This window comes from Diabrotica virgifera, chromosome 2 (assembly GCF_917563875.1).
Source record: "Diabrotica virgifera virgifera chromosome 2, PGI_DIABVI_V3a".
Classification (NCBI taxonomy): domain Eukaryota; kingdom Metazoa; phylum Arthropoda; class Insecta; order Coleoptera; family Chrysomelidae; genus Diabrotica; species Diabrotica virgifera.
In genome coordinates, this window is record NC_065444.1 from 281,739,252 (window position 1) to 281,762,947 (window position 23,696).

The 23,696-nt window shown below is 32.6% G+C and overlaps 1 protein-coding gene across 1 annotated transcript in view; it reads right to left on the reverse strand.

Moving 5' to 3' along the window:
* Positions 1-23,696, reverse strand: part of LOC126879894 (tyrosine kinase receptor Cad96Ca) — a 153,815-nt gene that overhangs the window by 14,250 nt on the left and 115,869 nt on the right. The window lies entirely within an intron of this gene.

Consider the following 23,696-nt stretch of genomic DNA (forward strand, 5'->3'; position numbering starts at 1 on the left):
TTTCGTGAATATGACGTGATACTAGTATTATAACGATAAATAATTCATATTTTAAAATCCATAAAAATGTTTGTTATTTTGGTCTTCTTGTTCCAGCACTAGCACTACAATCACAATATCATTATCCTCACGCAATTATTTTTATGGAAATGCAAACAGAAATAAATTGTGATATTTTGCTCATCTCTATCAATCTATTTTAGTAATAATACAAAATAAATAGGAAATTTGTTTTTGTACTCTTCCAACTAATCCAATATTATTATCTCCTTCTTTATGTCAATTATATCTAGCTCTCAATTTGGTTTTAGAAAAAAATACTCAACAACTAAAGCTTTATTAGAAGTAATAGAACATATTGTTCACGGTCTTGATGCAGGTGAACCTACTAATGGTTTAATGTGTGACCTTGCAAAAGCTTTTGATTGTGTGGATATTCAAACACTATTGATAAAATTGGAGTAGGTACTATGGAATAAGGGGTATCATACACAACCTATTAAAATCATATCTTACAGGAAGAACACAGATTGTTGCATTTAATAATCAAGAATCTAATCCTTTACCAGTTTCAACCGGAGTACCACAAGGATCAGTTTTGGGACCTCTGCTATTCTTGATTATATAAATGATTTACCAAGTGCGTTGGATAACACCAACTGTGTTCTTTCTGCAGATGACACAACCTTATTATGTAGAGGTAAAACTGATTACAGTCAGGAAATATTAGAAAAATCTAAATCCTGGTTTAACTGTAACAAACTTAAGTTTAACGAGCAGAAAACCCAGACAATAGTATTTAGTTCTGATAGATGGGTTAAACCATCTGAACCAGTAAAGTTACTAGGTGTTACTATGAATACAAGGTTGAACTGATCGCACCATATTGAAGGATTGTGTAAGAAGCTCGTGTCACAGATTTTTGCTATGCGCAGATTAGCTACTTCTGTGAGTCCAAATATTCTTAGGTCAGTTTATTTTGGTTGACATCGTTTGAAATGGTTGATTTGGTCAGTTTATGGTTCATAGCATCGTGACATATTGCATACTTCTTTGGGGAAACTCGTCCTACTATGCATATAAAGTTTTCACTTTTCAAAAAGCAGCAATCAGAATTATTGACTCAGCGGAATATCGCGCCAGCTGTAAACCCTTGTTTAAGAAGTATGGCATTCTTCCTTTACCTTCAATATATATATTTGAAACTTTGTTAACTGTTCATAATAATATACAAGATGTAAAAACACATGCTGATCAACATCAGTACAATACAAGAAACAAAAGTCATATCAGTATACCATATTCCAGATTGTGTTTAATACAATAGATTATAATCTGTATAATTGTTTTTAAACCTAAAAAAAATATTGATATTAAGGCAATGAATTCTAAACAATTTTATAAATTAGCAAAACACTTCCTGCTGAAACATTGTTTCTATAGTATACAGGAACAATAATAAAAAACCGCTAAACGCCGTAGAAATGAACGCATACAATATTCCAGCTACAAAAGATCTGATATGAATATTACGTGGCGCGAAAATGTATTTTCATTTTGATGCAAAACAAAATTCTAGTTTTATTTTAAAAGGTTTTTCCATAATAATTGCTCAATTTGAAGTAAAACGAGCCACAAAAGAGCAACTTTGATACAGTTTGAATTTTGAAACTCTTTTGTGGCACGTTTACTTCAAATTTAGCAAATATTATGGAAAAATCTTTTAAAATAAAACTAGAATTTTGTTTTGCATCAAAATGAAAATACATTTTCGCGCCACGTAATATTCATATCAGATCTTTTGTAGCTGGAATATTGTATGCGCCACTCATTTTTACGGCGTTTAGCGGTTTTTTATTCTTTTATCAGGAGTTTTTCAAAGTTATTTATAAATTATATTTATAAAGTTGAATGCAATGTTTCTCGATTACACGTTAAGCTTTATAAATGGTCGCCATTGTCGCATTATCTCCCAAATGATCTAGTGTCCATCGAATGTACACTAGATTTTTTTTCTATTCAAAATAGATTGAAAAAAAATATTAGGATGGCCGGTAAATGAAGTCGAATTGCCCGTTGCCAGATCAAATTAGCGTCGTAACCACTACAACTACATAAACCATTTAGGGAATAATCGTTAATTGGATTATATTTTTGTAGCTTAATAACTTCTAAACGGCTTAACCGATTTTGTTCACTAAACATGAGTTTGAAACGTATTGACAAGTAGTATCTTATGCATCTAAGGTTAAGTATGATAACTGAAGATATTACAGGAATTATTGAGCTTGAAAAACCGTTTTTCCCATAAGAAATAGATTTGATCATACTTATGAAGCCTATAACTTAAAAATTCGAATTTTCCAGGATATAAGGTATACACCGTTAGATTCGTCTAGAGTCCTTCTACAAACGCTCAGTTATTGGCGTAATTCGTAGGTTGAAATTTTGAGTAATTGTCGAAAAACCAAAATCTTCAAAGATTAGTTTTTCAATTTTTCGGCTATACTAAGCCGTGTGTATGTCTGATCCTGACAGCTTAGACACCATTTGAAAGCTTAACTCAACGCTATTGATTTGATGTATTTTCTGTTCTTCTATCTCTTCTTGAACCGAAGATATATACCGCCAAAAAATAAGCCCTTTTGTACCTACCAAGTCCTATAGCTGGCTTATGGGTAGTCAAAACTCACAAACTACACCGGTTCTGAATCGGCCCTCACCCTCTCTTCAAACACAGAAAAAAAGAATGTGTGTGTACTTTGTACGCACGTAAGAAGATATTCTTCTATTATATAATAGGTAATTTAAACGAAGTAAATATACTTAAAAGGTTATTTGTACTTATTTTATTTAAAAATCAAACTAACTTTCTTATCTACCACTTTCAAAAAAGAAGAATATCTTCAAAAATTATATAATAATATACTTACAATCATAAAATCTACAAAAAAAAAATAAAAAAATAATAACTTGCTTGGGGCTTGAACCCACTTCACGTCTACCGCGCCGTACGAAAGTTGACGCCATTTCAAACTGCACCAAACTCTCGTATACGTCATGTGGGAATATACACAAACTAAACGTTTACACTATAAATTTATATGAATTTAATAAAATTATTAGATTTTTGTCGAAATAAAATACAAGATATAGAGTAAGAAAACGATATATGAGATGAAGATTTGTAGAAAGTTTGTTCGTAATCAGATTATGTAAATTAAAGGAATGCCTACTAATAGGTAACTACATTATTTTGTTTACATTTTCCAAATAGATAGGCATTGAAACTATTAGGTATTTCCAACTGAAACATTTAGAATTACGTACCTGCGGCTTTTCAAAACTATTTAAAAAGTCACTATAATTATAAATTTGATTTTATTTCTGTCCACACATCAATAAAATCTAATATTATACAATATTTTTGTTTACCGATAACCTCCATATTGAACAATTATTGACAGATCATTTCAAAATTTCAACACCCAATCAGAGCCCGTATAACAACTAATACCATACTGTCGGTGTGCGCATGCGAGCGGATCAATCAAATTTTACCCTCAATCGATTCGCCGCTAAAGAAGAATATCTTCAAAAAATTCAGATCGGTTTAACTTTTCCACACACATACATACATAGACATCCACAAACATTTTCCCTTTTTTAAATAAAAATTGACTCATATTTCTGAGCTCGGTAACATTTGAATGGTACAACCGATTTTCAAAATTAGAGATGCGTTGGAAAGGTAATGCTCAGTACTATTAGAAGCCGCAAAGGTCGGAGTTAAATTTTCGAAGTTTTTGGGAGTTTTGGGGACGAGAACGAAAAACAGACCCTAAATAGGAAGGGCCGTAAAGTCCACACCCGTGGACCAAAATGGATGGTTGACATATGAATGGGCGAGTCTTTTCCTGAACTTTAAGATAGGATTTGGCCCAATTTTCAATTCAGTCAGATTTAGAAAATCGAAAATTTCGTGTATATATAGTGTCGCGTGTAGGGGGTTTAGGTGTGCGCCACTGGCGAGAACTGCCGTTCTCTGGTAATCTGTTTGTTTGAGCTCCTAGTGTGGTCGTTTTTATGGAAACTATATTACGACTAACTGAATTGTTTTTTTTTTTATATTTTTATATTTCTATTTTTCATTGTATATGTTATATTATGTGTTCTTGTATTATTTCTTAGTTATTTGCTATGTATACAAAAGTGACTTATTTATGTGACATGACATGTAGTGTTTACTATGTAAAAATTGTCAATAAACATATCGATCTATCTATCTCATCAAAAATGCATGTCTTGTATGTATTTAAATAAGGAGAACAGCACAAATATGTATACAGTGCATGTCAGAAAGCTCACTCCTTTCAACATACCCTTTTCCTTGAGTCTTCTTCTTTAGGTCCGTGTCCGTATTCAGACGTTGGGTTGGCCGTCATCATGTTTACAATTTCCTGAAGCCTTCCTCTATCGGCTGCTGCGTGAAATACTTCTTCTACCGTGGAACCACACCATTGTCTAATATTACGCAACAATGAAAGTTTCTTTCGACCAATCCATCTCTTTCCCTCCACTTTTCCTTGTATTATAAGGCGAAGTATATGGTATTTAGGTCCTCTCATTATATGGACGAAGTATTCTGTTTTTCTCCTCTTTATGATGTTTATGACGGACATTATAAAATGTACATCTTCATTTGAAGTGTGCGAAACCCATGATATCTTTTGGATTCGTCGATAGCACAACAATTCGAATGCTTCTAATTTGTTTAGCATTCATGTTTTTAACGTCCATGTCTCACAACCATATAATAAGATAAACAGAACATAACATTTAAGGACCTTCTGGCGAATATTCATCGACAGATTTTCTGTTACGTTGAACTGGTTTTCAGGTCATAAAAGCCTTACGTGATATTGCGATCCTGGTTATCAGATTCAGAATTTACATTTAACCAGCTGCCAGAAAGCCTCAATTTTTTGCAGGTGGCGCCTGTGAGAGTCCACGACTCAACACCGTACAAAAGTATAGGAAAGATAATAACAGCTTAGTAACCTGATTTTTATGACATTTAAATCGCTTAGCCATTTTTAAAATACAGATCTTGCTTTCTCTATACTACATTTTGATTTCTAGGAAATAGTCCCAATTTTCGTTGACTTTCGCACCAAGGTAGGTACCAAACTGATTTTCCCCTACTAAATAGATCATACATTTTGATTTCTTAATGATTAGTAAAAGTCCATATATCTAACGTATTTCTATGCTCCTATTCGTTAACTCCTAGAGGATTTCAGAACCATCAGCGAATACCACGGTGTCGTCTGCCTATTTTTAAGTTATTGATACATTATCCGTTAATTCTAATTCCGGCTTTAACATCATCTACTGCTTCTTTAAAGATTTCCTCCAAGAGCATATTATATTGAACAGCAGTGGTCATAGTATAATGATGGTACATAGCTTGTGGATGGTACTATATAGCATAATAACTTCAAAGTGTGACGTTGCTTTTTTTTTGGTAAAGTTATGAATTTAAACCTTACCCAGTCCTCTGGGATTTCACCAGTTGAGTACACATGATAGAAAAATCATATTATATATAGGGCTTTTCATCGATTGTCATTTGTTTCGAGCTTCTGTCATGTTGTATATTCTGTGTATAATATTAATATACACGGATTATACGACATATAACAGAAGCTCGAAACAAATGACTGTGAATGAAAAGCTCTATTATGTAACATTACTTTTGGCTAAGTTGTAATTACTCAGACATTTACTTCTCTCATTCATAGGTCTGGATCCCGCATAAGAAAAAAAGTTGATTAATACCAAGCTGAAAATTTGTTAATAACTTAACGGTGTCTAGTCGGACAAACTTTGATATATGGGAACACTGGAACAGGGGAAGTTTTAATGGTGGAACAGGTTAAAAATTTGGAACGTCAGACTACGAAAACGTCAGATGTATTTTGTCGAACAGAACTTCCAATTGATTTGTTGCCCTTTCATTAAACTCTCATGCAAAAACCAAACTGGTGTCTATCACCAACTGGGCATTTTAATGAGTGGAACAGGAAGAACATGTCAAATGACAGGAATCATGTTGGTTAGTAATAGCAGTCTGATTTAATGAGAGGAGCATGAGAGTTTAATGAAAGGGTAACAAATCAATTGGAATTCCACAATTAATACTTCCCTATTCCAGTGTTCCGATATATCAAAGTTTGTCCGATTATGGTCTGTTTTTTAACCAAGAGGAGTAATTCAAATTTGCCGCTCCGCGCGCCGTAATGCTTGTTTGTAATTGGTTCAACCTCAGGAAAGTTTACCCCACTGTTACGAAATTTTAACACTAATGATATTTATAAAGTTTTGACACCTCTGACATTTTATAGGTTATATATAGTGGCTAAAACACCCCCGTGGGGGTAGCGCCGCCTTCACAGGCTCTCTAGATCCATGTTTTCGAGGTGGATCAGTCCTCCATTCTTCTTTTCTTAGACTGCATTACATATCCGGTTCCAGCTCCTTCTGTCTCTTGCTCTCTCTTCTGCATTTCTAATTCCCATGTCCTCTAGATCTCGCTTCACCTCTTCCAGCCATTTTGACCTCGGTCTTCCTCTTCGTCCCCTACCGGCCGGAGACCACTTTGTTACTATGTTTATTACCGCCTCTTCTCCTGCTCTCCATACATGCCCAAGCCATCTCAATCTTTGTCTCTTTATTCTCCTGACTATATCTTGCCCCTTCAATTCCTCATTTATTTCATTATTTCTTCGACTCCTGTATTCACCTTCTGCTGTTTTTATTGGTCCTAATATTTCCCGAATTATTTTTCTCTCAGTTCTTGTCAAATTTTCTTCGTCTGTCTTGGTCATTGTCATCACTTCTGCTCCATACATTAATGTCGGTCTAATTAATGTTTCATAGAGCCTTAATTTAGTTGTTTTTGTTAATATCTTGCTTTTTATCATTTTTTTTTTGTTGGCCTGGAATGCTCTATTTATTGCCAATGATATCTCTTTTTATTTCGTTTTCTCTTGTTCCATCATTTGACAGCATGACTCCTAGATACTTATATTTACTTACTTCTTCAAATTTGTATCTTCCTACTTTGACCTCACTATTGGTAGGTTTTTTTCCTAATCTTAACATTTTTGTTTCGTTTTCGTTAATACTCAAACCCACTGTTTCTCCTTCTTGAATGAGTTCCTCTACCATTTGCGTTAATATATCTCTTCTGTTTGCCATTATCACGACGTCATCGGCATATGCTACAATTTGACCTCCTCTATTTCTGAGTGTTCCTTTGTTCATTTTTCTGGTAATATATTGTATTGCCATGTTGAATAATGTTGTGGACAAACTATTACCCTGCCTCACTCCTTTGTTTGTTTCGAACTCTTCTGTTTCCCCTATTTGCGTTTTCACACTCACTCTGGTATGACTGACTCATCGTCATTTTTATAAGTTTTCTTAATTTAAGAGGTACCTGTAGCGTTTTTAGTATTTCCAATAGTTGCTTTCGTTTGATGGAATTAAAAGCTTGTCTAAAATCTACGAAAAGTATTTCTAAGTTTATGTTAGATTCGTTCGCCTTCTCCAATATTTGTTTTAGTATGTATATCGCATCTATTGTGGATTTTCCTTTCCTGAATCCACATTGATATTGCCCTATCTTATTGTCTGTTGCTTCCTGTAATCTTCTTTGTATTATGGTTGACAACACCTTATATACTGTACTCAGTAATGTTATTCCCCTGTAATTTTGACATTCTTGTTGGTTTCCTTTTTTATGTATCGTTATTATTTGCCCTGTTTGCCATTCTTTTGGCATTTTCTCTTCTTTCCAGATGTTTACTATCAGTTTGTGTATTTCCCTATGCAACGGTTCTCCTCCTAATTTTATGAGTTCGCTGTTTATGTTATCTTTCCCGGGTGCTCTTCCGTTTTTGTTATTTTTAATTATTTCGATTACTTCTTCGAGTGTTGGCTCATTCGTTCCATTATTTTCCCACTCTTCCTCCATTTCTGTAATCTCTTCTGTTTGATTTTCTGCCAATAACTCCTTGAAGTGTTCCATCCAGACCTCCATATATGGTTGATCTTGTGTTACTATTTGCCCTTGTTTATTTTTAACTCCACTTACTTTTGGTTTGAAACCTCTATTCTGTTCTCTGATTTTTGTGTAGAATTTCTTGGTGTTCTGAGTCTTACTTTCCGCCTCAGGAAAGGCCTGTTTTATGGGTTAATTAAGTTATATCGGCGATTTCTTGTGTTTTTTGCATTATTAATTTAATTTGTAGATTTTTAGTCTACTTTTATATCAAAAACAATTGTTTCTAGAACTCTTTAGGGACGTATTAGTATAATATAATAAGTATGTATGGATTATCGTCGAAAGCCGATAATGATCAACCAAAAAAGAAGATGTATTTGGTGATATTTCTAGTGACTTTCTTGGGTGTGAATATTTCTTTTTAGTTTACTCCTCTTGGTTTAAAAATAAACCATAGACACCTTTAAGCTATTAACAAATTTTCAGCTTGCTATTAATTAACTTTTTTTGGTACGCGAGATCCAGACCTATTAACACAAAAGTGTTTGTGATTAGTTAGAATAATGTTATGTGGTATTTATTCTACAATTTTGTAATCGAAAAATAAATAAATAAATTATAAATTTAAAAAAAAAATAATAATCTACATAACCTTTTAATAAAATATTAAAAAGTGCTTTTAAATTTCGGCAATATAAAGTTTCAAGTTAAAATCTGCGTTCAACGACAAAAAACTTTCTCCTCCGTCATTATTAGCATGGAAACTTTTTTGTTGTTTCGCAAGTGTCAGCTGATGAGTCTGTTTGCTACAAAGTACCTCGATTTGGTTATTCAAATAAGAATCTTAGCCACTTACGAAGAATAAAAGTCCAGGAACAGAATATTTTACTTTTTCTCAAGAAGAAGCGAAAAGAGTTTTTGTCTTTAGTAATGAAAGAGCATTGAAGTGCCTTTATTTTTGTATACTGGTTTGTTAAAATTAAAAGATCCCAAATAGCAAATAATAATTTTTGTCTTTTACGGATATTCAGTGCTTTATTTATTTTTTATGTCTGTCACAAATATTTGTGTCAGTCGTGAAAAATTTCTATACATAGTACACGTAGCCGCAAATGTTTTGCACCGACAAAAGTATGCTCATTTTTATTGTTGATTTTCTGGTGAATTGATTAACGAATTTCGCTATTTTTTTGTTTGGAATTTTTCCTTTGGTATTTACACTGACACTGTTTAAAGGAGGACAAGGTACAAGGGAGGGCGGTTATGGATCAAAGAGATGTTATTTTTGTTTATTTTTAATTTACCAGATATATTTAAAAACAAAGAAAATATACGGTTGTATTCTTTAACATGATCTCCAATGCAGTTTAATGAAATGTCTATTTCCAATTGAAAGCAAACTAGTAGAGATGGCCAAATCAGAATTGACACAAGATAAATCTTCAGAAAGAACCAACTGATACAAATCTCAAAATTAAATTTAACAGGTCAGTAACAACGAAACAACGTCTTATTTACTAAGCGAAAGCGAGGTGTTAACCGAATCAAAATTCTTCAGGTATTTTGTGGTCTTGTTCTTTTGAAGGGAATGTGAACATTCTGGTAATTATACCGTTAATATTATAAATTTGGTTTGCGGGTTGCCCGATTATCTCTGTCGGCCCGACCAATGACTCGGTTCCCTTGTGAGTCCGAACAGTTCTTTGTATAATTTTTTATCGTTCAGACAGAGACGATTTCGTGACAAACCTCGCATGCTGAAGTATATCAAACTTTTCTGACACGGACCTGAACGTTACAAGTATTGTACATTGTACAATACTGCACCTGCTTCTGTATGGTCTCAATAAAAATGTTAACCAGTACCAAGCTATTAGGTATTCTCTGGAGGACTCTTTATTTGATGACTCTGGAGGAGCCAACAAAGTTAAGATTGCTGTGATGGTAGCCAACCTCCGATAGGAGACGGTACTGCAAGAAGAAAAAGAAGGAGGACTCTTCGGAATAAGTCCCTATTATTGAATTGTTCCTGAGACTATTATTTTGCTCCTCAGATTTATATGGATTATATTCTTCATAAATAAGGTCATTTAATACTCTTTCATATAATTGGCTTAGTATGCTTATTTCTCTGTTATTATTATCTTCTTTCCATGGGGGAGCCTGTCTGAGCTACAGGCTGCCCATTTATATAGATATATTCGTGAAAAGTCAAGCTAGTCCAGAAAGCCACTGCGCATCCGCTAGGAAAAATATTCTGATTCGGATTTTTTGCACAATCTTGCTCAAAAAGGACTCCTTTTAACAAATTTGCATGTTGCGAGGACCAAAACGTGGTCAAAAATTTTTTAAACGTTTTTTTTTTTGTTTTTTTCCTAAAATTATTCTTTTTACATGGAAAAAAGTTTTTTTAGATTTTTTGGATCATTCCGAACAGAAAAGGTATTTAGTGACTTTTCTCTAAAAATGATAGTTTTTGACATATAAGCGATTAAAAATTGAAAAATTGCGAAATCGGCCATTTTTAACCCTCAAAAACTATGTGAAAAACTGAAAATTTGAATGTTGCCAAGGTAGGTAGCTATTCTTTAAACATCTATTGATGAAATCCCGAAGAGTTTTTTACGATACAATATTCAAAACTCCTTTGTTTTTTAATTGCTAATCAAGCGTGCGCGACACTATTTTACACCGACAGTATGGTGCTAATGAAAGGAATAAATTCGTTATTTCGTAAATCGGCGACTTTAAGGAAAAGTCCCGAAACAGGTCAATTTTTATTTTTAAGTTATGATATTGTGGCATATATGGTATACTAGTGACGTCATCCATCTGGACGTGATGACGTAATCGATGATTTTTTTAAATGAGAATAGGGGTTGTGTGCTAGCTCATTTGAAAGGTTCTTCAATTCTCTATTCAGTAATATAAACATTTATATAATTATTTATACAGGGTGTCCAAAAAATTTTTATTAAATTAAATTATTTGACAAAAAAAGAAGTAGAAGGACACCCTGTATAAATAATTATATAAATGTTTACATTACTAAATAGAGAATTGAAGAACCTTTCAAATGAACTATCACACGACCCCTACTCTCATTTAAAAAAATTATCGATTACGTCATCACGCCCAGACGGATAACGTCACTAGTATACAATATATGCCACAATATCATAACTTAAAAATAAAAATCGACCTGTTTCGGTATTTTTCCTTAAAGCCGCCAGTTTACGAAATAACGAATTTATTCCTTTCATCTGCACCATACTGTCGGTGGAAAATAGTGTCGCGCACGTTTGATTAGCAATTAAAAGACAAAGGAGTTTTGAATATTGTATTGCAAAAAACTCTTCGGGATTTTATGAATCGATGTTTAAAGAATATCTTCCTACCCTGGCAACATTCAAATTTTCAGTTTTTCACATAGTTTTTGAGGGTTAAAAATGGCCGATTTCGCAATTTTTCAATTTTTAATCGCTTATATGTCAAATACTATCATTTTTAGAGAAAAGTCACTAAATACCTTTCTGTTTGGAATGATCCAAAAAACCTAAAAAAACTTTTTTCCATGCAAAAAATAATTTTAGGAAAAAAACAAAAAAAAACAAAAAATTTTTGACCACCTTTTGGTCCTGGCAACATGCAAATTTGTTAAAAGGAATCCTTTTTAAGTAAGATTGTGCAAAAAATCCGAATCAGAAATTTTTCCTAGCGGATGCGCAGTGGCTTTCTGGACTAAGCGCTATCTACGGCCCTTTGAAGTATACCTTTGACTTGTAATATAAAGAATATACAAGAAAATAATATTAAATAGTATTAAATTGGGTTCCTCTATTTAATTTTTTAGATTGCGGTAGTACGTATAGCCACTACAAACATTTTAAACTTGCTGAAATATTCCAATGGGAGCAAAATATACTTTACCAAATGCAAAATTGTTCTGAGTTTCTACTACACTCTAAACTATGTTAAATTGTGAAATATAGTGATTATGAAATTAATTTGAAATAACTGTTAAACAAAATTTAATCAAACTAATAATTACTTTTAACGGTAGGATTTTTCTGAATAAAATTTTATCTTCTCGTACATGTACCTAAAAACAGCAATTTGCCATTGAATAGTAAAGGCCGCTTATAAACGACCCTTTAGTGACTTTGGGAAAAAGATAACGACGCCTGTTTGAAGTCGGTGTTGGTAGTATATAAAACCGTGTATCAAATTAAAAGTAGTAATAAAAGCGAATACTAAAATAAAAATGCCGCTTGACATAAAAACTTCACATGAAGTAAAAATTCTACGATTATTACTTTTTTCTACGAGCGTGCAAAAATGTCTACTTTCGCGCACGCATTTTAGTTTAGAAAGTTTTACTTTTCCGTACGCGTTTTACTTTTTCGCACGCGTTTTACTTTTCCGCGCGCGTGTTAATTTAGATATGTTAAAATGGCCTTAAAGTAATTATAATACATGCAATAAACTAATATTTAGATATTATTTACTAATTTATTTCAAGTATATCTTACTGTGTTCATGTTTTAATGAAATTAACGCGAGAATTCGATGAAATAAAATAATTTTGACATAATATTCCAAAAGTCAAATCAGTAGACAATAACAGTGGTTTTGGATCGTCGTCATGGAAATCAAGATCGTCGTCATACTAACCCATTATGCTGAAACTTTGGTTTTGACAACCTTGTCAAAGAATTAATTTGTGTATGTATTTTCATGATAATTAAATTAATTGATTAAGATTTGGTCATTTTTTAAAGACTCGTAGAAAAAATATTGTTCCTAACGCTTGCAGAAAGTCTCTTTTCCGCACTCGACTGCTTGCCGAACTCCCGCTTCGCGTTGTTCGGCAAACTGCAGTCGCGTGCGGGAAAAGTATGACTTTCTGCACTTGTTAGGAAAATACGTATAGAATAGAAGCATAGAAGGCATTTTCAAGATAAGTAATGTTGGTCGAATAAAAAAACTGAAAAACACTTATTTAATACACTAAACATCAAAATTAACGCACCACCTTAAAAATGGGACATTTTTGATGACTCATATTTCCTAAACCTGTTGTCCGATTTGAGTGATTTTTTTAGTATAATATAGCTTTATTCTTCAAAAATATCAACGTAGTAATATTATTGCTAAACAGGTAAGTGTCATTGTATACCGGGTGTAACAATGATAGTGTGTTTTTTTCTCAAAGTTCGGAACACCCTGTGGAATATTCTAGCGTATATAAAATATTTAAATTAAAACTTAACTGTAGCATTAGGCTTTCTTAATATTTTGCTTTTTGATTCATTCTCCTATCTGAAATAAAAAAAGTTAGGTACTTGTAACAGCTAGCAATGTTATTTATCAATACAGGGTGCTTCTAAATAAGTGCGACAAACTTTAAGGGGTAATTCTGCATGAAAAAATAATATTGACCGTTTGCTTTATAAGCATATCTCCGCAAATTCTTTGTATCCGAGATACGGGATGCTGAATTTTTTCTTACAAACTGACGATTTATTTATTGCTCTAAAACCGATTGAGATATGCAAATGAAATTTGGTAGTTTTTAAGAAGCAGTTATTGCGGATTTTTGGCATACAATTAAGAATTTTATATTCACCATTGGCGTGCATACGGAATGTATCTAAAATATTTATACCCATATACACGCCAATGGTAAATATCAAATTCTTAATTGTATGTTAAAAAATGCGCAATAACTACCTCTTAAAACCTACCAAATTTCATATGCATATCTCAACCAGTTTTAGAGCAATAAATAAATCGTCAGTTTGTAAGAAAAAATTCAACATCCCGTATCTCGGAAACGAAGCATTTGCGGACAAATATGTTTATAAAGCAAATGGTCATTATTTTTTCATGCAGAATTACCCCTTAAAGTTTGTAGCACTTATTTAGAAACACCCTGTATTGATGAATAACATGGCTAGTTGTTAAAGTACCTAACTTTTTTATTATCCAACATAAGCGAATGAATCAAAAAGAAAAATGTTAAGAAAGCGTAAGGCTACAGTTGAGTTTTAATTTCAATATTTTATATACGCTAGAATATTCCACAGGGTATTCCAAACTTTGAGGAAAAAACACACTATCATTGTTACAACCGGTATACAATGACACTTACTGCTTTAGCAGTAATATTATTACGGATATTCTTAAAGAACAAAGCTATATTATACTAAAAAATCACTCAAATTGGACAACAGGTTTGGGAAATATAAGACATCAAAAATGTCCCATTTTTAAGGTGGTGCGTTAATCTTGGTGCTTAGTGTATTTTTTCAAATATCTACCAAGTAACGAGTAACACCAAACCTGACCTCTTACCCTCATCTCCTAGAAGTGGGGCTGGGTATTTATATAATTTGATACATCCGAATAGATCCTGACCTACGGATGTGAATCTTGGACCCTGAGACAATCAGAAAGAAGAAAAATGGACGCCACTGAAATATTCTATTGGAGATGAATTCATTGGACCGACCGTAAGTACGACCAATAATTGAATTTTACGAGAGCTAAAAGTTAGTCAACGACTCTCCAGTAAAGTCCATCTCCAACAATTAAAATACAGTAAAAGCTCCTTATTCGCGCTTCCTTTATTCGCATTTTCACTATTCGCGGATCGAATTTTATAATATAGCATATTATCAGGGCCCCCGTAAGAACTACTGGCGCCTGTGTGCAAAAAAGGATTTTGGCGCCCCTTAAGGCTTAAGATAATGTTTTTTATTTATTTTTTTGAAGGTAGGTAGGTAGGTGCTTCAAATAAAGCAAAATAGGAAGAAATAACACCATTTCAACACCATAGCAAATCTTAATTGAATAAAGTTTAAGGGGTTTATTGAATCAATTCTGCTGGACCATCTTGTTACACTTAAATAGGGCATAAAATAGTTAGGAGTTAGGTATTTCTTATCTATATTTTTGTCTACGGAATGGACGTTTGTTATTTTTTAGCGTGATTTTTTATTTTATATCTATAGAAAGATTAATAATATCATCCAAACAAAGTAAAACTGAACTATTTAATTTCTCAACTTTTATTTTAAAATTAATTTTTTCTTTTGATTTTTTTTGTAAATATTTTTGCAATTTTTGACCCTCGGTGTTGGCGCCCCTAAAGGATGGCGCCCGTGTGCATTGCACACTTTGCACATATGGTAGCGGGGGCCCTGCATATTATAATTAGAATATAGCATATAGCATATAGAATCTTATAATTTTATCGACATAAAAAGCATTTGGTACCATCTGTCAATGAGTCAGCAAATCGACTAAAAAAAATAAAATTCACCTTATTACAACTACACCTAGATTAAGTTTCCAAAAGCTATCGCCGTCGTCGGTGTTTTTGAGACTGTAAACAATGAAAATTTTTAAGTAAAATAAAACTATTACTCAAAACATAGAGTATTAAGTTCTACCAGAATCGCAGGTTCCATGCTTTGGTAAGAGCCGCATTGCGTATTTATTATTTTACTTTTCCATTCGTTACAAAAATTGTAATTAAATAGCACGTCTTTTCCGCTATCTTCCTAATTTATAGGTTGACTAAAAAAAATTAAAAATGGGTTTTGATCCGAAAAAAAATCCGTTTTATCACTTATAGTGAAAATAGAAAGGCTTGATCGTAAATATAAACGAATCATTATAAGAACTGAAACCGTACACATTGAAATCATGCTGGAAAAACTGTGGCGTGTTCTGAGTGCGGGAAATGTGGAAGAATCTATGTAAGTTCAAACTTTAACTGCAAATATTGCCGAATGTTGTTCTGAAGCTATTTCCTTGTGGCATTTTTATAATTACGTATTTTTTATGGGAAATAAGCCACAATTTTACTAAAAAATGATTTTATTAACGTTTCGAAGCCCAAATAGGGTTTCGTTGTCAAAATACAAAATACTATTAAAATAAAACAAACATGTTGTTGCTAAGTAAAAAAATTCTTCTAATAATTTATTTAATCTGACTCATTTATATTGGCAATTCAGACGTATATTATACATTTTAAAGTAGAAGACTTTAAAATGATATCGCCAATATTTATGAGTTGCGTTCCTGGGACGACTTTACTAAAAGATAGTTCATTCGATTACATGAAATCAATCCCAACTCAAGAATATCCGTCGCAAAAGAATCATAGCATGTGATCTGTCTTTAAAAAGACAACCAAATGCAACGATGACAGTAAAATTCTCGCGTTAGAGATTCCATAGTAAATCACGAGGGAAAACCAGGAAAAAACCTCGTGATACTATCCCGACATCGTAAGTATTTGGTCTTACATTTAATCTACCTTCAAAAAACTAATACCAAATTCTGACTTTAATATGTTTAAATTATAAATAATATTACATAGATATACAATAAGTAATACTAAAATATAAAACTTGTACTAACTCGATATGTTATTGACTTAATAATCGTGGTATTTTCTTTCTATTGACTTCCTCTTTCAGTATGGGTAACCACATCCTACTGCATTCTACCGAGGAATTTGCGACACAATTGGTTTCATTTAGCATAATTAGAGCCGCTTCTTTGATTTTTCTCTTTTTACTATCTGATTCTTTCAGGACTATACTTGAATCTCTCCACTGAACTCTATGTTCATTATCCCATGCGTGTTGACATATCTGAGATCTATCAAATTCTCTGTTTTTAATATAAGACTGATGTTCACTTATTCTAACGTTTAATGGTCTTGATGTTTCACCTAAATAAAATTGTTCGCATTCACAAGGTATTCTATAAATGCAATTCTTTGTTCTATCCTGTTCATTGTTAGATATATATAAAAGGACTATTCAAAAGGATATATATATTCAAAATAATACGAGGAAAATAACAATACCATATATAAAAGGACTATCCGAGAAACTTAAAACGATAGGAAATAAATTCAACATTTCAACAACATTCAAAACAACAAACACATTGAGATCTATTCTATCTAAAAGTAAACCTAACAATGAACAAGAAAGGACAAAGAATTGCATTTATAGAATACCTTGTGAATGCGAACAATTTTATTTAGGTGAAACATCAAGACCATTAAACGTTAGAATAAGTGAACATCACTCATATTAAAAACAGAGAATTTGATAGATCTCAGATATGTCAACACGCATGGGATAATGAACATAGAGTTCAGTGGAGAGATTCAAGTATAGTCCTGAAAGAATCAGATAGTAAAAAGAGAAAAATCAAAGAAGCGGCTCTAATTATGCTAAATGAAACCAATTGTGTCGCAAATTCCTCGGTAGAATGCAGTAGGATGTGGTTACCATACTGAAAGAGGAAGTCAATAGAAAGAAAATACCACGATTAGTAAGTCAATAACATATCGAGTTAGTACAAGTTTTATATTTTAGTATTACTTATTGTATATCTATGTAATATTAATATTATTTATAATTTAAACATATTAAAGTCAGAATTTGGTATTAGTTTTTTGAAGGTAGATTAAATGTAAGACCAAATACTTACGATGTCGGGATAGTATCACGAGGTTTTTTTCCTGGTTTTCCCTCGTGATTTACTATGGAATCTCTAACGCGAGAATTTTACTGTCATCGTTGCATTTGGTTGTCTTTTTAAAGACAGATCACATGCTATGATTTTTTTTGCGACGGATATTCTTGAGTTGGGATTGATTTCATGTAATCGAATGAACTATCTTTTAGTAAAGTCGTCCCAGGAACGCAACTCATAAAAATTGGCGATATCATTTTAAAGTCTTCTACTTTAAAATGTATAATATACGTCTGAATTGCCAATATAAATGAGTCAGATTAAATAAATTATTAGAAGAATTTTTTTTACTTAGTAACAACATGTTTGTTTTATTTTAATAGTATTTTGTATTTTGACAACGAAACCCGATTTGGGCTTCGAAACGTTAATAAATTCATTTTTTAGTAAAATTGTGGCTTTAGTCCTGTCGCCAGGGGGGGTACAACGGCCTCGTTAATTCAGATGGACTTACCCAAGTTTTTTTTATGTATTTTGACCCGTAGAACACGAATTTTTTGGGTAACAGTTGATCCGGATGTCGATAAGATTGTTATAGACCAAGAACTTGAGGAATCAAATAACAGCGATTTTTGGCAAAACAAAACAATATTTTGTATTTTTTGGGTCATTTTAAGCAAAAAATATTTCTACAAGTTTTTTAGTAGGATGCACAGTTTTCGAGATAAACGCGGTTGAACTTTCAAAAAATCGAAAAACTGCAATTTTTAAACCCGAATAACTTTTGATTAAAAAATAAAATAGCAATTCTGCTTAGCGCCTTTGAAAGTTCAAGTCAAATTATGTCGGTTTTGATTATTTGCATTGCTAAAAATTTATTGTGTTATTGTTAAACAAAGCTACAAACAACTAGTGCGTGAGTGATGTTTCTATGATTTCTCATTTAAAATCGAACGAGTAGGTAGAATAGGTACTAGTGCAATCAAGACTATTTCTACGTTACATGCGTTAAAACACATGTAAAAGCACGGGAAACCCTACGTGTTTATAGCTTTGTTAAACAATAAAAAAATAAATTTTTACCAATGGAAATAATCAAAACCGATATAATTTGACTTAAACTTTTAAATGCGGTAAGCAGACTTGCTATTTTATTTTTTAATCAAAAGTTATTCGGGTTCAAAAATTGCAATTTTTCGATTTTTTTAAAGTTCAACCGCGTTTATCTCGAAAACTGTGCATCCTACGAAAAAACTTGTAGAAATATTTTTTACTTAAAATGGCCCAAAAAATACAAAATAGTGTTTTGTTTTGCCAAAAATCGCTGTTATTTGATTCCTCAAGTTCTTGGTCTATAACAATCTTATCGACATCCGGATCAACTGTTACCCAAAAAATTCGTGTTCTACGGGTCAAAATACATAAAAAAAACTTGAGTAAGTCCATCTGAATTAACGAGGCCGTTGTACCCCCCCCTGGCGACAGGACTACTTATTTCCCATAAAAAATACGTAATAATATTGCCAAAATTGCGGATGGGGTAGAGAACGAGATGGGTTCGAACAGTTAGAATCAAGTGACGTCCAGGAGTTTCTTGAACCAGACTTAAAGGAAATGTTAAATTCACAACCCATTGAAGAAAAGGCTTCAACGATCACGGAAAACGTGACATTTAATTTTAAAAAGCTTTGTGATTTCTTTATGAAAATTGTTCCATTTATGGAATGAAGTCTTATTTTTAAGAGGCAAATTGCTAATACGACTGATGAATATCAGTCTGAATTGAAGCAATTTTTAAAAACTACCAAGCAAGAGTTTCCTAAATTCTTTAAACCATTGTCTAAATCTGAAGATGATATTATGTAATTAATCAATCTGTATGGTCAAACTTCAATTAAACTGATTTTTTTAGGTATTTGCATTTTTAATTTCGTCACCCAGGAACTTATCCCCTATAACCCCATAGAAATTACCATTCCATATTCACGGTTTCCCTATTCGCGGCATATTTACGGAACGTATACCCCGCGAATAAAGAGCTTTTACTGTACTTTGGACATGTTATGAGAGCAAACACAGAAAACATGAAAAGACTCGATATACAAGGAAAGGTGGAAGGCCGAAGATCACGAGGAAGATCCCCAACAAAATGGTTCGATCAAATTACAGGCATATCCAAAAGACCTATGCATGAGTTAAAAGAAATGACCAGAGACAGAGATCTTTAGAGACGGACAATACATGACACCACTGAGGACAAGATTGAAGACAGACTAGAGTTAAAATTATAATTTCCATAACTTTGGTTCTCGACACCTAAAGGCTGACTTAAAATTTAAGTTTTATTATTTATTTGAATAATTCGTTCAGTTCTAATATTGCAGAATAATCAATAGTGTAGGAAAGAGAGGTTGCACCTCGCAAAATGGACACAAGTCCGGTTTTTTTTCTGGTATATCAAGGGGTGCTTATTATAAGACTAACTTTTTCTTAAAAAATTTAGCCGTGGAACCCCCCTTTTCTTCCCTTTAAAGGGGGTCAGTTTTGGTTCTTGCGAAACGTAGCCCCTCCTGTAAGTTTTGCAAAAAACTTACTTAATGGTAAAATGAAGAGGACTATATTTCCTATTTATTTCCCGACAGCATATGTCTATCACCCACCGTTTAGCGTGGGTGGCGCTCCAAAATTGACAAATTTTTAAAAAAGATGTTTTTAAAAAAATATATTTTTCTCCTGTTAGAAAACTGTTATGAAAATTAAGAAGAAACCCTGCGGCAATTAATCACAAATAAGTGGCTAATTTTTTGGTATAGGTTTCATTTAAGGGCAATTGCAATTTTTTTAATTACATTTTAAAAAACCCCTTGTTATAACATCTGAACCGCATATGCTAGAGTAAAAAAACTTTCAGCGATTATCCATATACTAGTGTTATTTACAAATTTCTATAATGCACCCCCATTTTTTTTCCGGAACCATCCCAAAAAAGAAGAATTAATAAAGAAAGTGATTTTCTTGGAATCCTTCACACAACATGCCCTTTATTAAAATGCTTCATATATCATTTTGTGCACGTTTTTATTACCCATGCATGGACACCAAAAGCGATTTATTGATTCAAACACCTATAGCCAAAAAAATAAATAAAGGGGGGTTGAAAAAAATTTGTTTTTTACTTTTTGGCCCATATGGACATATGCTCCATCAATAGGGTTTTTCATAAATATATATGAGTATTGCAACATCCCTGCGGAAACTACCCCTATCCTTAAAAATAAACTGCAGAAACTACCCCTATCCCTTGGAGGGCATGTTTTTACGATTTTCTCATTACCTATGCATTTTTTAAAACAAAACTTATACAAAACTAAAGACCACTATTTTCTCTGCAAATAAGGTCTTATGCATTTTTTTCGTATAAGCAACCGTTACGGCACAATGGCGCCGCAAACCTCAGAAATGCTTTGGCGGGCTCCAGTTTTTGTTTTTTTTTTCGTCACCTATTCATTTTATTGATAACGTACTTATGAAAAATAAAAGAACACACTGTCTGCTACACATTATGACCGATGCATATTTTATTTTCTTTGCACCCTAAAGCCACAGTGGTGGCGCAAAATCAATTTTTGATTATTTTCTTTATTAATTCTCCTTTTTTTGGGTGGTTCCGAGGAAAATATGGGGGTGCATATATAAATTTGTAAATAACACCAGTATATGGATAATAGCTGAAAGTTTTTTTACTCTAGCATAGGCGGTTCAAATGGTACAAAAAGGGGTTTTTTAAAATGTAACACCCTGTAATTAAAAAATTTGCAATTGCCCTTAAATGAAACCTATACCAAAAAATCAGCCACTTATTTGTGATTAATTGCCGCAGTGTTTCTTCTTAATTTTTATTACAGTAAGGGAAAAATAATTTCTTTTAAAATCATCTTTTTTTAAAATGTGTCAACTTTAAGGCGCCACTCCGCTAAACGATGGGTGATAGACATAATATGCTGTCGGGAAATAAATAGTAGGAAATATAGTCCTCTTCATTTTACTAATAAGTAAATTTTTTGAGAAATTTACAGGAAAGGCTACGTTTTACAAAAACCACAAATTACCCCCTTTAAAGGGATGAAAAGGGGAGTTCCGGGGTGAAATTTTTTAAGAAAAAGTTAGTCACATAATAAGCACCCCTTGATATATCAGAAAAAAAAATAAAATCGGACTTGTGTCTATTTTGCGCGGTTCCACCTCTGTTTCCTACATTACAAACAGATGAGAAAAATTCTTAACGACATATGTTGGCTTACTCATGAAGCAAAAAGTCAATTGTTTGGCGATAAAAAAATAGTTAAAGGCTCAGGCTAAAAAATCCAGTAAGTGTATATTATTGTATACACATTGAACTACCTTCACCTAAATTTTTAGGCAATTTGAGATTTTCAAGCAAAAGTAGTTTACAAATGACAACAACTGCGATTTTCGAAAAACTCCCTTTATTTGAACAGGCGTATTTTCGATTATAAGTCTTGTCGCCAGGGGGATACAACGGTCTCCTTTATTCAGATGGACTTACCCAAGTTTTTTTATGTATTATGACCCGTAGAACACGAATTTTTTGGGTAACAGTTGATCGGTATGTCGATAAGATTATCATAAACAAAGAACTTGAGGAATTACATAACAGCGATTTTTTGAAAACAAAACATGTTTTTGTATTTTTGGGGCCATTCTAAGCAAAAAATGTTCTTACAAGTTTTTTCATAGGATGCATAGTTTTCAAGATAAACGCGGTTGAACTTTCAAAAAATCGAAAAATGGCAATTTTTGAACCCGAATAAGTTTTGATTAAAAAATAAAATAGCAATTCTGCTTACCGCATTTCAAAATTCAAGTCAAATTATACCGGTTTTGATTATTTGCATTGCTAATAATAATTTGTTTTATTGTCAAACAAAGCTATAAACAAATAGTGTTTCCCGTCCCCAATACATGCGTGTTAATGCCGTAGAAATTACCTGTTTGTAGGCGTGCCTACACGTTCGATTTTAAATTAGAAATGCATTGAAAACATCACGTAAGCACTACGTGTTTATATCTTTGTTTAACAATAAAAAAATTAATTTTTAGTTAGCAATGCAAATAATCAAAACCGATAGAATTTGACTTGAATTTCAAATGCGGTAAGCAGAATTGCTATTTTATTTTTTGATCAAAAGTTATTCGGGTTCAAAAATTGCAATTTTTCAATTTTTCTGAAAGTTCATCCGCGTTTATCTCGAAAATTATGATTCTTACGAAAAAACTTGGAGAACATTTTTAGCTTAGAATGACCCATAAAATACAACAACATGTTTTGTTTTGCGAAATATCGCTGTTATGTAATTCCTCAAGTTCTTTGTTTATAACAATCTTATCGACATCCGGATCAAGTGTTACTCAAAATATTTGTGTTTTACGGGTCAAAATACATAAAAGAACTTAAGTTAGTCCATCTGAATAAAGGAGGCCGTTGTAGCCCCCTGGCGACAGGACTAAATGGATTTTTAATTGCCAATGCTCACGTTTGAAAGATATTTAAAATTAAAAACCCTATTATCTAATGGTTTTTACTTTTTTTCCTCGTTTAAGTAAATTTTGTCAAGTAGTTGCAAATCATAATATTTTGTAAATCTTCTTTTCGTTCTTCCTAACCTATGAAATTTACGTAGTTTTCTCGGTGTTGCAAAGTATTTCATCAAAAAGTTGGCATTACAACAACGCCAATGAGATCTTGTGCGCCAAAATCGATCCAGTGGGCATGGAGATATAGCTCTTCAAATATAGGGTAAAAAGTGCCATTTTTGTCACTTTCGAGAAGCATATTTCGAGCCCAGGTTTACGTACAGGGCTAAAAAAGTAGTTGTAAGCTACCTTTTTAAAGTAGATTAATATATGAAAATTTGGTAAAAATCCGCCGACACCCTCTACAGAATTGGTTGAAAAGTAAAAATATAATAAATGTTCCTAAGCAATAGTAAATTTAATAAACGCACAGAGTAATCACTTTGCACTAGGGCATAAATAACGATTTCGTAACATTATATCAACATATAACTCCCGTATAAATTAAATTTATAGCTAT